This window comes from Lepus europaeus, chromosome 9 (assembly GCF_033115175.1).
Source record: "Lepus europaeus isolate LE1 chromosome 9, mLepTim1.pri, whole genome shotgun sequence".
NCBI classification, from domain to species: Eukaryota; Metazoa; Chordata; class Mammalia; order Lagomorpha; family Leporidae; genus Lepus; species Lepus europaeus.
Window position 1 is genome coordinate 83866216 of NC_084835.1, and position 13546 is coordinate 83879761.

Below are 13546 nucleotides of genomic sequence, written 5' to 3' on the forward strand. Positions count from 1 at the left end.
GCAGATGCAATATTTCTCTCTTTCTCTCTCTCTCTCTGTAACTCTCCCTTTCAAATAAAATAAATAAATCTTAAAAAAAATAATGTGTGTGAAAGATGATTCCTCAACAGTGACAAAGTCAGGAAATAGCAAGATGGAATTTTCAATATGCTGAGACAACTATTAATCTAGGACCGTATGCCCATGGAAACTCTTGGAAGAATCAAGGTGAATTAAAGATATGTTCTGTCGGTTATGTCCCATCAGCCTTTGTGTACCACATTCCATTCTCTTCCTGGGTGCTACCTACAGAGGTGGCAGCCCTCTACTTGGCATTGTGGCTGCCCTCAGATCCCTGGTGAAGCCCAGGATCATCAAAAAGAGGACCAAGAGGTTCATCCAACACTAGTCAGACTGATATGTCAAGATTAAATGTAGCTGGTGGGAACCCAGAGGTATTTGACAACGAGATGTGCAGAAGATTCAAGGGCCAGATCTTAATGCCCAGCGTTAGTTACAGGAACAAGAAAACAAAGCACATGCTGCCCAGTGAAGTTCCCAGGCCACAGTGGCGAGGAGCTGGAGGTGCTGCTAATGTGCACAAACCATCCTGTGCGGGGACTGCTCACAGTGTTCCCTCCAGGAACCACAAAGCCATTGAGGAGAGAGCGGCCCAGCTTCCAACCCCAGTGCCAGGTTGCACAGCAAAGAAAACGAACAGACAGCTTGGGTGCATGTTTTACTTGTGTTTAAATAAGACCTTGAAAGCTGAAAAAAAAGATACTCTCTGTCAAACAGAAATAGTTTAATAGCAATAAACCTCTTTAATACTAAATAACCTCTTTAATAACTAATAGTTGCATTTCAGGGAGAATCAAAAGACCTCATAGAGGTCTAAGATATATGAAGAAATGGTTAGCAAATAACTCAATCAAATTATCAGTAAACCTAAATATTGTTCAACTTTTCAGGACAAATAGAAATAGGGTACATAATCTCAAGACAACTAGATGGGTAAAAATAAAGAGAAGGGGAAAAAGCAGAATGAATTTTTTAAAGTATAAGGGACGGGAGTAGGAGATATTTAGCCTAGCGGTTAAGATGCCATGCTCCACATCAGAGTATCTGAGTTTGATTCCTACCTCTAGCTCCTGGCTCCAGCTTCCTGCTAATGTAGACCCTGGGAGGCAGTGATGATCGCTCAGGTAACTGGGCTCCTGCTACCCACACGGGATACCTGGTTAGCGTTCCAGCTCCCAGCGTCAGCCTTGGCCCAGACCTGGCTGCTGTGGGCATTTCGGAAGCGGATGAGCAGATGCGACATCCTTCTGTGTTTGTGTGTCTATCTGTTTCTCTTCTCTCTCAAATCAGTAAATAGAACTTGTACAAGTAAGTGAAAAACAAGAAAGGATAAAAGAAACAAAAAAGAAAAGTAGGGTAATAGAAACTATACAATAGGTAATAAATAAATTTAAATGTAATTCTAAATAGTATAAATTCAGTTTTGAAGAAAAATTGGTTTCAGAAATTAAAAAAGAAGCCATTTGCTGGAGACATACCTAAAACATAAGGCACAAGGAGTTGAAAATGAAAGGGTGTGGGGGACGCTTCAACAGAGAAACAGGAGATATAATATATTGATGTCAGACAAAATAGACGTGAAGGTGAAACTGAAGGTACAGATATCCTGTCAACGTAAAGGAGAAATCTCTAAGGGAACAGTAAAGAAAGTGGAATAGTGACCTCTGAAGTCAGGGAATTCACCATTCTCTGGGAAGTTCAAATGTGGGCTGATGACTATTTGGAGGGGATGTCAGGAAGGGTCTTAAGACACCAGAGCACTAGGACTCAACGATCATACAGTTTCTCACAGTCATGAAAAGCCTAACCTTTTATCCCAATTTTCCATTGTATTTCAAATGTTAAGAGCTTGTAAGGCTTCAAATTTATACGTTTAGATGTATGGTTGCTTACTATGAAATTTTAAGTGCACATTTATGTCTGCAAAATATATCAGACAATTGTTTTCTTCTCTAATTACACACAATATGCTACTTCTCTGTAGCCTGTTGAAATTTCATTCTTTCATGGCTGGAAGCTTTTCCAACCAGCCAGATACTAGAAAGCTCTGACATTGCCTTCTGACAATGAACTCTCATTTCATTAAAAGGTCTGTTGCATATGTATGTATATGCCAGGATGTGGTTATGTGCATATCAGAGTGTATGCATATATACACACACGTGCACACACACAGGCATGTACATTTTCCAATCATTTCTCTGACACAATTAATTGAGAACATCTCCAAAGGGAAACTTTTAATGTCCTATCTTGTCTAACTTAAGCAACAACAGTTAGTTGTCTAAGTCACTAACAGATATCCAAAGAAATAAAACAATGCGAGGCCTTCTGAACAGGGAGTACCCTTTGAGGGTGGGATGGTTAGCAACTGCTGGCAGTGATGCTTAGCTGTTCTTTTACAATACAGAGCCTTAGGTTTTTTAACTGCTGGAACAAGATCTATCCAAAAATCTCAATGATTTTCCTGGGAGATCCCTGGGCCTGGGAGGGGACACAGGCAGCCCAACATGCTCCAAGATACTCCAAGGCTGGGGCCAAAGAGCCATCTTTTACAACCTCTCCAGAGAGTTCTGAATCACACCACTTTCTGAGAAACATGATTTCAGCATTAAAGAAGTATGACCTTTTTTCTGTGCTTTGAAATATCAATTTTGGATCAGATATTTGGCGCAGCAGTCCCATATGGGAGTGCCTGGGTTCAAGTTCTGGCTCCGCTTTCAAGTTCAACTTCTTGCTAATACACACCCTAGGAGGCAGCAGGTGATGGCTCAAGTACTTGAGTCCATGCCACCCATGTGAGACCTGGACTGACTTCCTGACTCCTGGCTTCACCCTCACCGTCCCTGGTGTTGCAGACATTTGGGACGTGAACCAGCAGACGAGAGATTTCTCTGTCTCCATCTCTCTGCCTCTCAAATAAAACAAATAGGAATTAAAATAGCAATTTCTCCAGAGCTTGATTGTTTTCTTTTACTAGACACATGGAGATTATAAAGATTTTGGAGGTGGTATCCTCATGTGTTTATTTTTTGGGAGATCCTCTTGAGGTTGTATTTCCAATCACATCTCATTTGTTGTCATTTATTTTGAAGGAGATCATGCTGTTTTTCCACTATGGTGGCCTTAGACCACACCGAAGAGTGTAGCACAAAGAAAAGACAAAAATGATCATGGTTAGTGGATGCAATTTCTATGATTTCAAAGGAGAATTTAGCAACAGAATCCAGAAGATAAACCAAGACAGCAAGAAGCTTATCATAGATCCAGTTACTGGAAGGAGGAGACAAGAATAATTAATTTCAGCTCCTGTAGTCTTTTACCGAGTGAATGGTCTGTTGTAATATAATTTGAAAATTTTATTTTAAAATTACTTTTAGATGACAATAATAGAGAAGGATTGGTAGAAAAAGTAAATGTAGATTTTAGCAAAAGAAGATAACAGAGCAGAAACTGGCTAACTTTGTTCTGTCTTCAAAAAGTTACAGAATTTAATATTTTTACCAGAGGTGCAAAAATAAATATCCTCTACTATACAGAATCTTGTCAGATGCAAAGAAAATGGCTGAGCTCAATCTGGCTTAAGAATTCATTATATAAAAATCACATAATAATTCATTCTTTACCTAGACTGTAAATGTCATATAGATTGAAACTCTGAGAAATAATTGTGTTCCTCTTATATATTCCTCACATGTCTTTAACACTGCTGACCATGTAATAGATGTTAAAAATATATATGGGGGTGGGGGAGCAGCGCTGTAGTGCAGTAGGTTAATCCTCTGCCTGAGGCGACAACATCTCATATGGGCTCCGGTTCTAGTCCCGGTTGCTCCTCTTCCAATCCAGCTCTCTGCTGTGGCCTGGGAAAGCAGTAGAAAATGGCCCAAGTCCTTGGGCCCCTGCACCTGCATGGGAGAACCAGAAGCAGCTCCTGGCTCCTAGCTTTGGATCGGCGCAGCTCTGGCCGTTGCAGCCATTTGAGGAGTGAACCATCGGAAGGAAGACTTTTCTCTCTGTCTCTCCCTCTCACTGTAACTCTACCTCTCAAATAAATAAATAAAATATTTTAATATATATATATAGGTCAAATAACTGCTTTTATTTTAATTTTTAAAAAGTTTTATTTATTGGCCAGCGCCGCAGCTCAATAGGCTAATCCTCTGCCTTGCGGTGCCGGCACACCGGGTTCTAGTCCCGGTCGGGGCACTGATCCTGTCCCGGTTGCCCCTCTTCCAGGCCAGCTCTCTGCTGTGGCCAGGGAGTGCAGTGGAGGATGGCCCAAGCCCTTGGGCCCTGCACCCCATGGGAGACCAGGAGAAGCACCTGGCTCCTGTCATCGGAACAGCGTGGTGCGCCGGCCGTGGCGGCCATTGGAGGGTGAACCAACGGCAAAAAGGAAGACCTTTCTCTCTGTCTCTCTCTACTGTCCACTCTGCCTGTAAAAAAAAAAAAAAAAAGTTTTATTTATTTATTTGAAAGGCAAAGTCACAGAGAGGCAGAAAGAGATCTTCCATCTGCTGGTTCACTCCCAAAATCGCTGCAATAGCTGGAGCTGGTCCAATCCAAAGCCAGGAGCCAGGAGCCTCCTCTGGTTCTTCCACACAGCTTCACAGGCCTAGGGACTTGGGCCATCTTCTACTGCCTTTCCAGGCCATAGCAGAGTTGGATCAGAAGTGGAGCAGCCAGGACTTGAACTGGTGCCCACATGGGAATGCCAGCACCGCAGGTGGCTCAGGCAGCTGCTTTAGCCAATCTCCCACAGCACTGGCCCCAATAATTGCTTTTTAAAAAGAAACCATTGTGAACTCACATATCCCTATGAAACTTCTGTACACTAAGTTAAAGAGAAAACTATTTAAGGCTTTCTGAGAGCAAAAACATCTCATTTGCAGACGGAGACAAATCATTGGTTTTCAGATTGTCCAGCTTTATGCGGAAACACAATGGAGCAACGCCTTCAAAGTGGAAGTGACCTGGGACGTAGATTTCTGTGTTTCCAACTTATCAGTCTGTAAATCGGATTTAATCAACTCAACATTTAATTGCATTTCTGGAGGAAAAAAAATCACATGAGCAGATGAGCCAACAAAAGGAAAATGGAGATAAAAAAGCGAAAGGCAGGGCTGGCATTGTGGTGCAGTGGGTTAAGCCACCACTTGCATGCCCTATCAGAGTGCGGGTTGGAGTCCTGACTGATCTGCTTCTGATCCAGCTCCCTGCTAAGGCATCTGGGAAAGCAGCAGATGATGACCCAAGTACCAGGGCCCCAGCCACGCATGTGGGAGATTGGATGGAGTTCTGGGCTCTGGGCTCTTGCCTCAGCCTGGACCAACCATGGCTGTTGCAACAATCTGGGGAGTTGAACCAGTGGAAGGAAGCTCTCTTTCTGTGTCTCTCTCCTTCTCTTGCTATCACTCTGCCTCTCAAATAGAACAAATAAATCTTAAGCAGAAAAAAAAGATGAAGGTATAGAATCCATGAAATAATGGTCACACTCAGAAGAGCAATGAAAAGACACCCCCACCCCTGCCTAGGCTGTAGGCTGGGTAGCAGGTATGAATGAAGACAACCAGTTCAGATTAAGCACACAGTAGGAAGACTTAGAGACAATTGTATTCGTAAGAAAACAGATTCACTTCAGCAAATAAGGGTGAATTAAGAGGCTGTATGAACCTAATGATAGAGTGGAAGTGATTGCATCTCCTGTCTATAAGAAAATAGTAATACATTTACAAGGCCTAAAGCCCAACAGATTATTATCAAGCCCCTTCTATCAGATTCTATTTGCCTCTCAATCAGAAAAATTACTTGTAGCTTAGACAGCACCTTTCTTAGCTCCTCTAATAAAGACTCTGTCCTTTGTTCTAGACCCTGTCTAGCGTACTTGGGCCTCATTCCTTTGTAATCATAACCTCTACTCTACCTCCAATGGCTCTACTCCCAACCTGTGTGTACTGATGGTCCTCTTCCCCACTTAATGCTGTATAATTGTTCAAACCTGGTTAATGCCACTCTTAGGATCATTGGTTACTATTCTCACTCTGTCTTTTATGGCCTTGTCTAAATATGATCGGAGTCGGCGAACTTGGAAGGCTTCCATAGCCTTGGCAACTCATGACGACAGCCTAGGGTGGTTACTGGTGCCATAAACTAGAGTGTCAATTTGTTGGGTCAACAACAGGAGCCACTGTGCACTTGCTCCTCATGTGGGATCTCTGTCCTTAATGTGCTGTACATTTTGATTTGATGCTATAACTAGTACTCAAACAGTATGTTTCACTTTGTGTGTCTATGTGGGTGCAAACTGTTGAAACCTTTATACTAAATTGATCTTCTGTATATAAAGAGAATTGAAAATGAATCTTGATGCAAATGGAAGGGGAGAGGGAACGGGAGAGGGGAGGGTTGCGGGTGGGAGGGAAGTTATGGGAGGGGAAAGCCACTGTAATCCATAAGCTGTACACTGGAAATTTATATTCATTAAATAAAAGTTTAAAAAAAAAATTGAAAAAAAAAATCTTTATTAACAATTTGACGCTCCTGTTCATGGCGTCAGTAATCTCCCTAGGCTCTAGTCATGGGTTGCCAGGGCTATGGAGGCCTTTAGAGTTCGCTGACTTTGATCTTATTCCGATAGGGTCATAGTCAAGGTGGAGGTTCTCTCCTCCCTTCGGAGAAGGGTACCTCCTTCTTTGATGGCCCCGTTCTTTCCACTGGGATCTCACTCACAGAGATCATTCATTTAGGTCTTTTTTTTTTTTTCCATGATATCTTGGCTTTCCATGCCTGCTATACTCTCATGGGCTCTTCAGCCAGATCTGAATGCCTTGAGGGCTGATTCTGAGGCCAGAGTGTTGTTTAGGACATCTGCCATCCTATGAGTCTGCTGTGTATCCCACTTCCCATGTTGGATCTTTCTCTCCCTTTTTGATTCTATCAGTTAGTATTAGCAGATACTTGTCTTGTTTGTGTGATCTCTTTGAGTCTTAGACCTATCAGAGCTATCAATTGTGAGCTGAAATTGGTCACTTGGACTAGTGCGATGGCATTGGTACATGCCATCTTGATGGAATTGTGTTTGAATCCCCTGGCACGTTTCTAACTCCACCATTTGCGGCCAGTGTTAAAATGGAAATGGCATAGAAAATTAATTAATTTGAAAAAAAAAATTCTGTAGGATCTCTGTCTTTAATGTGCTGTACATTGCTATTTAATGCTATAATTAGTAATCCAATGGTAGTTTTTTCACTTGATGTTGCTATATGGGCAAAAAGTTGAAATCTTTACCTAATATATACTAAACTGATCTTCTGTATACAAAGAGAATTGAAAATGAATCTTTACATGAATGGAAGGGGAAAGGGAGCGGGAAGGGGGAGGGTAGCGGGCGGGAGGGAAGTTATGGGAGGGGGGAAGCCATTGTAACCCATAAGCTATACTTTGGAAATTTATATTCATTAAATAAAAGTTTAATTAAAAAAAAAAAAAAGAAAATAGTAATACAGCACAAGCTTCCTGAAAAATAGGAAACTACAAAAAATCAGTCTATACAAAGAAAATTAAATGGACCATGATCCCATGATCCTGAATAGCATACAGACTATATAATGGATACTAAACCATTTAATTTTGGTTTTTGAAATACATTGTAGATACATGTATTGAGAAGCGTTGTATTTCCTCCTCTATAATGCAAGTATGTTTCTCGGTTCTGCAGAAAATAGTATGTACACAATTACAGTATTGGAAGTGCCCTTTTTTGGCTTTTAGTCTTTTAAAATCAACTTATACACAAGGCACAGAATAATTAATTTTAGTTCTAAAACATAATGGAAATGCTATAAACCTTCATGATGTAAGAACTGTGAGACAGGGAAGAAAAGGTCTAAAAATGTAGATAGAAGGGGTATAAAATGTAAGGGTGTATATATTCTTATTTTTTATAATGAGAGATACTATCTAAAGTTAAATGATCAAGTAAGCACTTAATATAAAGGAATAAAGTAAGCCAGTAGAAGAACTACAGCTAATACAACCAGGGAACTTTGGGAAGGGGGAGACAGGGATGCACTGGGATTGCACTGGCATGGAACTCTTAGGGACTGAAGTAAGCTTAGGAAAACAAGCAAGGAAGAAACAAAAAGCATTAACAAATGTGGAGAAGGGGAAAGAGTGAGGGGGGTGGTATGGCTGGAGCAGAGAATCCTTATAGATGAGCTCTAGCAAGAGGCTTAGGATAGTTGGTAGAGGACTAGGCTTGCAATGCTTGGCGAACAAGTGTGAGCCCGGGCTGGTTTCACACAGTAGGTGTTTTAGGAAGACCAACATAGTAGGACGGGTTATGTGTTGAAAACAGTGTCCTCAGAGCTGGTAGAAACTACCTAAAAGAGCCATTTGGGGAAGTGGTGTAGCACATGGTGTGGTATTATTAAGTTGTATAGTTTTTTTTTTTTTAAATGATTTATTGATATGTTTGAAAGGCAGAGCGAGAGAGAGAGAAAGAGAGGTTCACTCCCCAAATAGTCGCAATGGCCAGAGCTGAGCCAATCCGAAGCCAGGAGCTTCTTTCAGGTCTCCCACATGGGTGCAGGGGCCCAGGAATTTATTTATTTATTTGAAAGTCAGAGTTTCACAGAGAGAAAAGGAGAGGCAGAGAGAGAAAGAGAGAGAGAGAGAGAGGTAGAGAGAGAGGTTCTCCATCTGCAGGTTCACTCCCCAGTTGTCCACAATGGCCGGAGCTGTGCTCCTGAAGCCAGGAGCCAGGAGCTTCTTCCTGGTCTCCCACGTGGGTGCAGGGGCCCCAGGACTTGGGCCAGCTTCCACTGCTTTCCCAGGCCATAGCAGAGAGCTGGATCAGACAGAAGTGGAGCAGCCAGGACTTGAACTGGAGCCCATATTGGATGTTGGCACTGCCAGGTGGCAGCTTTACCTGCTGTGCCACAGCACCAGCCCCAAGTTTTTAAAAACTATATTTATTTATTTGAGAGGCAGACACGCACACACACACAGAGTCACAGGCAGAGTGGACAGTGAGAGAGAAAGAGAGAGAGAGAGAAAGAGAGAGAAAGGTCTTCCTTTTGCCGTTGGTTCACCCTCCAATGGCCGCTGTGGCCGGCGCATCGCGCTGATCCGAAGGCAGGAGCCAGATGCTTCTCCTGGTCTCCCATGGGGTGCAGGGCCCAAGCACTTGGGCCATCCTCCACTGCACTCCCAGGCCAAGGCAGAGAGCTGGCCTGGAAGAGGGGCAACCGCGATAGAATCCGGCGCCCCGTCTGGGACTAGAACCTGGTGTGCCGGTGCCCCAAGGTAGAGGATTAGCCTATTGAGGCACGGAGCCGGCCGCTCCCATCCATTCTTTTCTTCCTATATACCTTCAATGGCTGGGACTGGGCCTGCACAAAGCCGGGAACTGGGAATTCGATCGAGGTCTCCCATGTGGGCAGCAGAAACCCAACTATTTGAGCCATCACTACTGCTTCCCAGAGTCTGTATTAGCAGGAAGCTGGAGTTAGGAGTGAAGGAAGGTACTGGACCCTGGCACTGCAATATGAGATAGGAGCATTTATGCCAAATGCCTGTCCTGTCACAACATAGCTTTTATTATACCCCTTGGACCTAAATTTCTAAAAAATAGTAAAGACTCACTCTTGTGGTAGAAATGTATAGGTTATACTGATAGGCTTTGGGTGCTTTGCACAACAGTGAAGGAAGGGGCCAAAAAAAAAAAAAAAAAAGTTTTTTCTAAATCCTCTGAAATCTATTCCCAACTGGGAATGATCTGCAGATCTCCCCCTTCCTGTGCAACTTGACATGGGTTACTTCACTGAGTCTTCCTAAACGCCATCTAAGTGATACGCACTTGTGGTTGAAATCGTGGTCATCTTACACATCTTTTGTGAACCAAGGATCCATCACCTCTTACATTTCTTATCATCTGAAGTTCTTGATTTTCTTTTATTCCCTCCAAAATTAACAAGTTTTTTTTCTACATGTCAACATTCTTATTAATACAGCTTAATCTGAAAACATCTGACCTCAAATGTGTTCTTTCCCTTTGGAATCTGTGAAATGAGAGAAAAACTTTCTTTTAAAAGATTTATTTATTTATTTGAAAGTTACATACACACACAGAGAGAGAGAGAGAGAGAAGGAGAAAGAGGGAGAGAGAGAGGTCTTCCATCCACTGGTTCACTCCCCAGTTGTCCGCAATGGCCGGAGCTGCACCGATCTGAAGCCAGGAGCCAGGAGATTCTTCTGGGTCTCCCATGTGGGTGCAGGGGCCCAAGGACTTGGGCCATCTTCTACTGCTTTCCCAGGCCATAGCAGAGAGCTAGATCAAAAGTGGAGAAGCCAGGACTTAAACTGGCGCCCATATGGGATGCTGGTGCTTCAGGCCAGGGAGTTAACCCGCTGAGCCACAGCAGTGGCCCAGAAAAAAAAATTAAAACTTATTTTGAATATATCAATATTCACTTCATTGTGACCTTATCTTTTTGCATCAAAAGGTTTTCTCCTCCCAAAATAAAATTTCTAACATAAATTCAAGATTCCTTTATATGAAAAATTTTTAAAAACCGATATACCTTCTAAAATAATGAGTTTACAAAACAGCAGCAGAATTTCTAGGTACACATAATGTAACATGGAGGGGCGTTCACGGAAACTATGAAACATGATCATAAACGCTTATGAAAAATTATAACAAGCCCTCTACTTATTTTTAGCTATTTCACAAATACCACAAGAAAATTGGGCACAACTTGTGAAGAAACTTAGAAAAGTTTCTTTTTGTCATAAAGCAAACGTGTAAATCTTTCTCTCCTCTCCCATTGCTTCTTCCAACCCTCCCTCACTGCGCTGAAGAGATACTGGGTTCCTCCAGAATTCTGGTTGGGCGGGCAACTTCCAAACACCAGGGCTCTCCAGACGGGAGGTTCCGGCAAGGGGTTTTCCTGTCACTGGACTGAGGACTTTCCCAACTTCGACAATGATCTCTGTCAATTCATGTTGTACAGGCTTTGCTAGTGGAACAGGTGAAGCTTTGGAAAGTACAATATCCCCAGCTGTGCACTGCTGAAGGGCATTGTGAGCAAAGCAGGGATTTTTTTTTTTTTTTTTTTTTTTTTTTTTCTGCTTACTAAACTATTTTAAGAAATGGAGACTGAAAACAAGCCTGGTCACTCTCACTTAAAGTTTTTTGCTTTGCTGCCCCCAACCTCTTCCCCACAATCCATTTGTTTCAGACAGATGAAACAGCTACTGAAATTATGTGGCTGTGGTTACTTCTAGCTACACCTTGCAACCCCCATTTGATTTCCTTTTTAAAATACCTACCCAAATCTACTGCCTCCTGAGACTACCTTCTAGAATCCTGGGTGATTTTTTAACTGACTTAAGGTTTTCCTTCTTTCTTGACTCCTGCTTTTCTTAAAAGAAATAAACTTGAAAAGCTTGTCTACTTTTGAACATTTTCAGTCTCTTAGGTTGATTTCTGCCTACCACCAGCTTTACCTTTGTTGACTGTGTGTCCAAAGAGCATTGTCTTCAGGCTTGCTCCTCTTGCTGGCTGTCTCACCTTTTCCACTTCTCTCCACCGTCTGACTTCAGATTCCAACTGGATCCTTGACCTAGATGTTTCTAGCAGTTTTTCTGCTATGGTACACATTATAGCCCAGAGGAATGTCCAACCTTTGTGTGTGTGTAATTCCCAGTAGACTAGCAGCAAATCTTTCCTTTCCTCTCTGACTCGAGAAAGCCAACTGGAACACAACAAACTGGGAGTGACATTTTTATAGGAATAATCTGCAGTCTGCTCTAATTTATGCTTTAAATATTTATTCTCAACTTTTGGTTTCAGACCAAGGTGGAACAGTGAGTAAAATATGCTTCCTACTAAGAACAGCTAAAAACTCCAGGCAGTGGATACGAAATACACAGAAGATGGATGAGTGGAGAGAGAAGGCAATTAGCTGCAGATCTGTGGATCTGAAGAATGGCAGAGTATCCAGTTCTCTGGCTTTTCCTCTTGTCTCATATGCCCTGGACCAAGTGCCGGAGAACTGCACAACCCAGGAACACCACAGAAGCAGATTTAAAAACAACACTCTTTCTGACCAAAGGACTAGGAAAGGGGCAACCTAGCAAAGCTGAAAACATGTAGGGCCAGCGCCATGGCTCACTTGGTTAATCCAGCATCACATATGGTTGCCAGATTCTGTCCCGGTCGCTTCTCTTCCAGTCCAGCTCTCTGCTGTGGCCCAGGAGGGCCCAGGTCCTTGGGCCCTGCACCCGCATGGGAGACCAGGAGGAAGCACCTGGCTCCTAGCTTTGGATCAGTGCAGCGCCAGCCGTGGCGGCCATTTGCGGGGTGAACTAACGGAAGGAAGACCTTTCTCTCTGTCTCTTTCTCTCACTGTCTATATCTCTACCTGTAAAACAAACAAACAAACAAACAAAAATGTAGATAATAACTGCCCTATTCCAGCCAAATGCCCCAGAAAAAAGAGGCCTCACCCTATCCCAGTTGGTAAAGGATGAATAGACAGCTCAAACTCTCACCTTGTGGTTCAAGACCCTTTCATCCCCTGCTTGGGGAGGTGTCAAAGAAGAACAAGTGGGGTGCTATCCCTGTCCAGTTAACAGAGTGGCTTGCACAAAACAGGTAAAAACATGACCCAACTATACGATTGAGTTTAAAAAATCAATCTTAAAAGATCATATCATAAACATGATTCCTCTTCTGTAACATTCTTGGAATGACAAAATCCATAGAGGTGGAGAACAGGTTAGTGGTTGCCACTAGAGACGGTGGAGGTGGGAAGAGTGGGTGTGACTGTAAAGGGCTGATTTCAGGGAGATCCTCGTGGTGACGGAATAGTCCTGTATCTGGATTCTGGTGTGACAAAATGGCACAGAACTATACAGACACATTGTACTGTGTCAGTTTTCTGTTTTTGCTTTTGTACTACAGTTATGTAAGATACAACGGCTGGGAAAAACTCAATGAAGGACTTTTCAGTCCGGTTTTTAAGACTTCCTGTGAATCTTTGATAACTTAAAAGTAACAAGGTAAAAAAAGTTATCCTTCAATCTTGATACTTCAATACTTGATACTTGATACTTGATGGTCATTAATGCAATAATCTAAATATTCCCAGCTTTCTGGGGACATGCTGGGATGGGTACCATTCTCAACTCCTTGGCAGCTGGAAATGGCCAAGTGATTTGCGTTGGCCATTGAAATGCACACATAAGAGACTAGGTTGCCTATGATCTGCCCCATGCCCATAAACTGTCTTTACCACTGAGGAGCCCTGTGCCACTATGGATTCCCCTTCAGCATGGGTTCATGGTTCCCTGTAGAGTCCTCACTGACCACAGCAGTGCTGGACAGGAACTAGAATTTGGGACGTTTGGATATAGCCATTTGGCATGGTACTACATCTATTAAGTCAGTTACTTCTCCACCTCCCATAATGCCTAA

General features: G+C 42.7%; 1 pseudogene; it reads right to left on the reverse strand.

The window, feature by feature from the left end:
- Window positions 1-10912: 10912 nt before the first annotated feature.
- Window positions 10913-11728, reverse strand: LOC133766351 (small ribosomal subunit protein uS17m-like; annotated as a pseudogene).
- Window positions 11729-13546: the final 1818 nt, after the last annotated feature.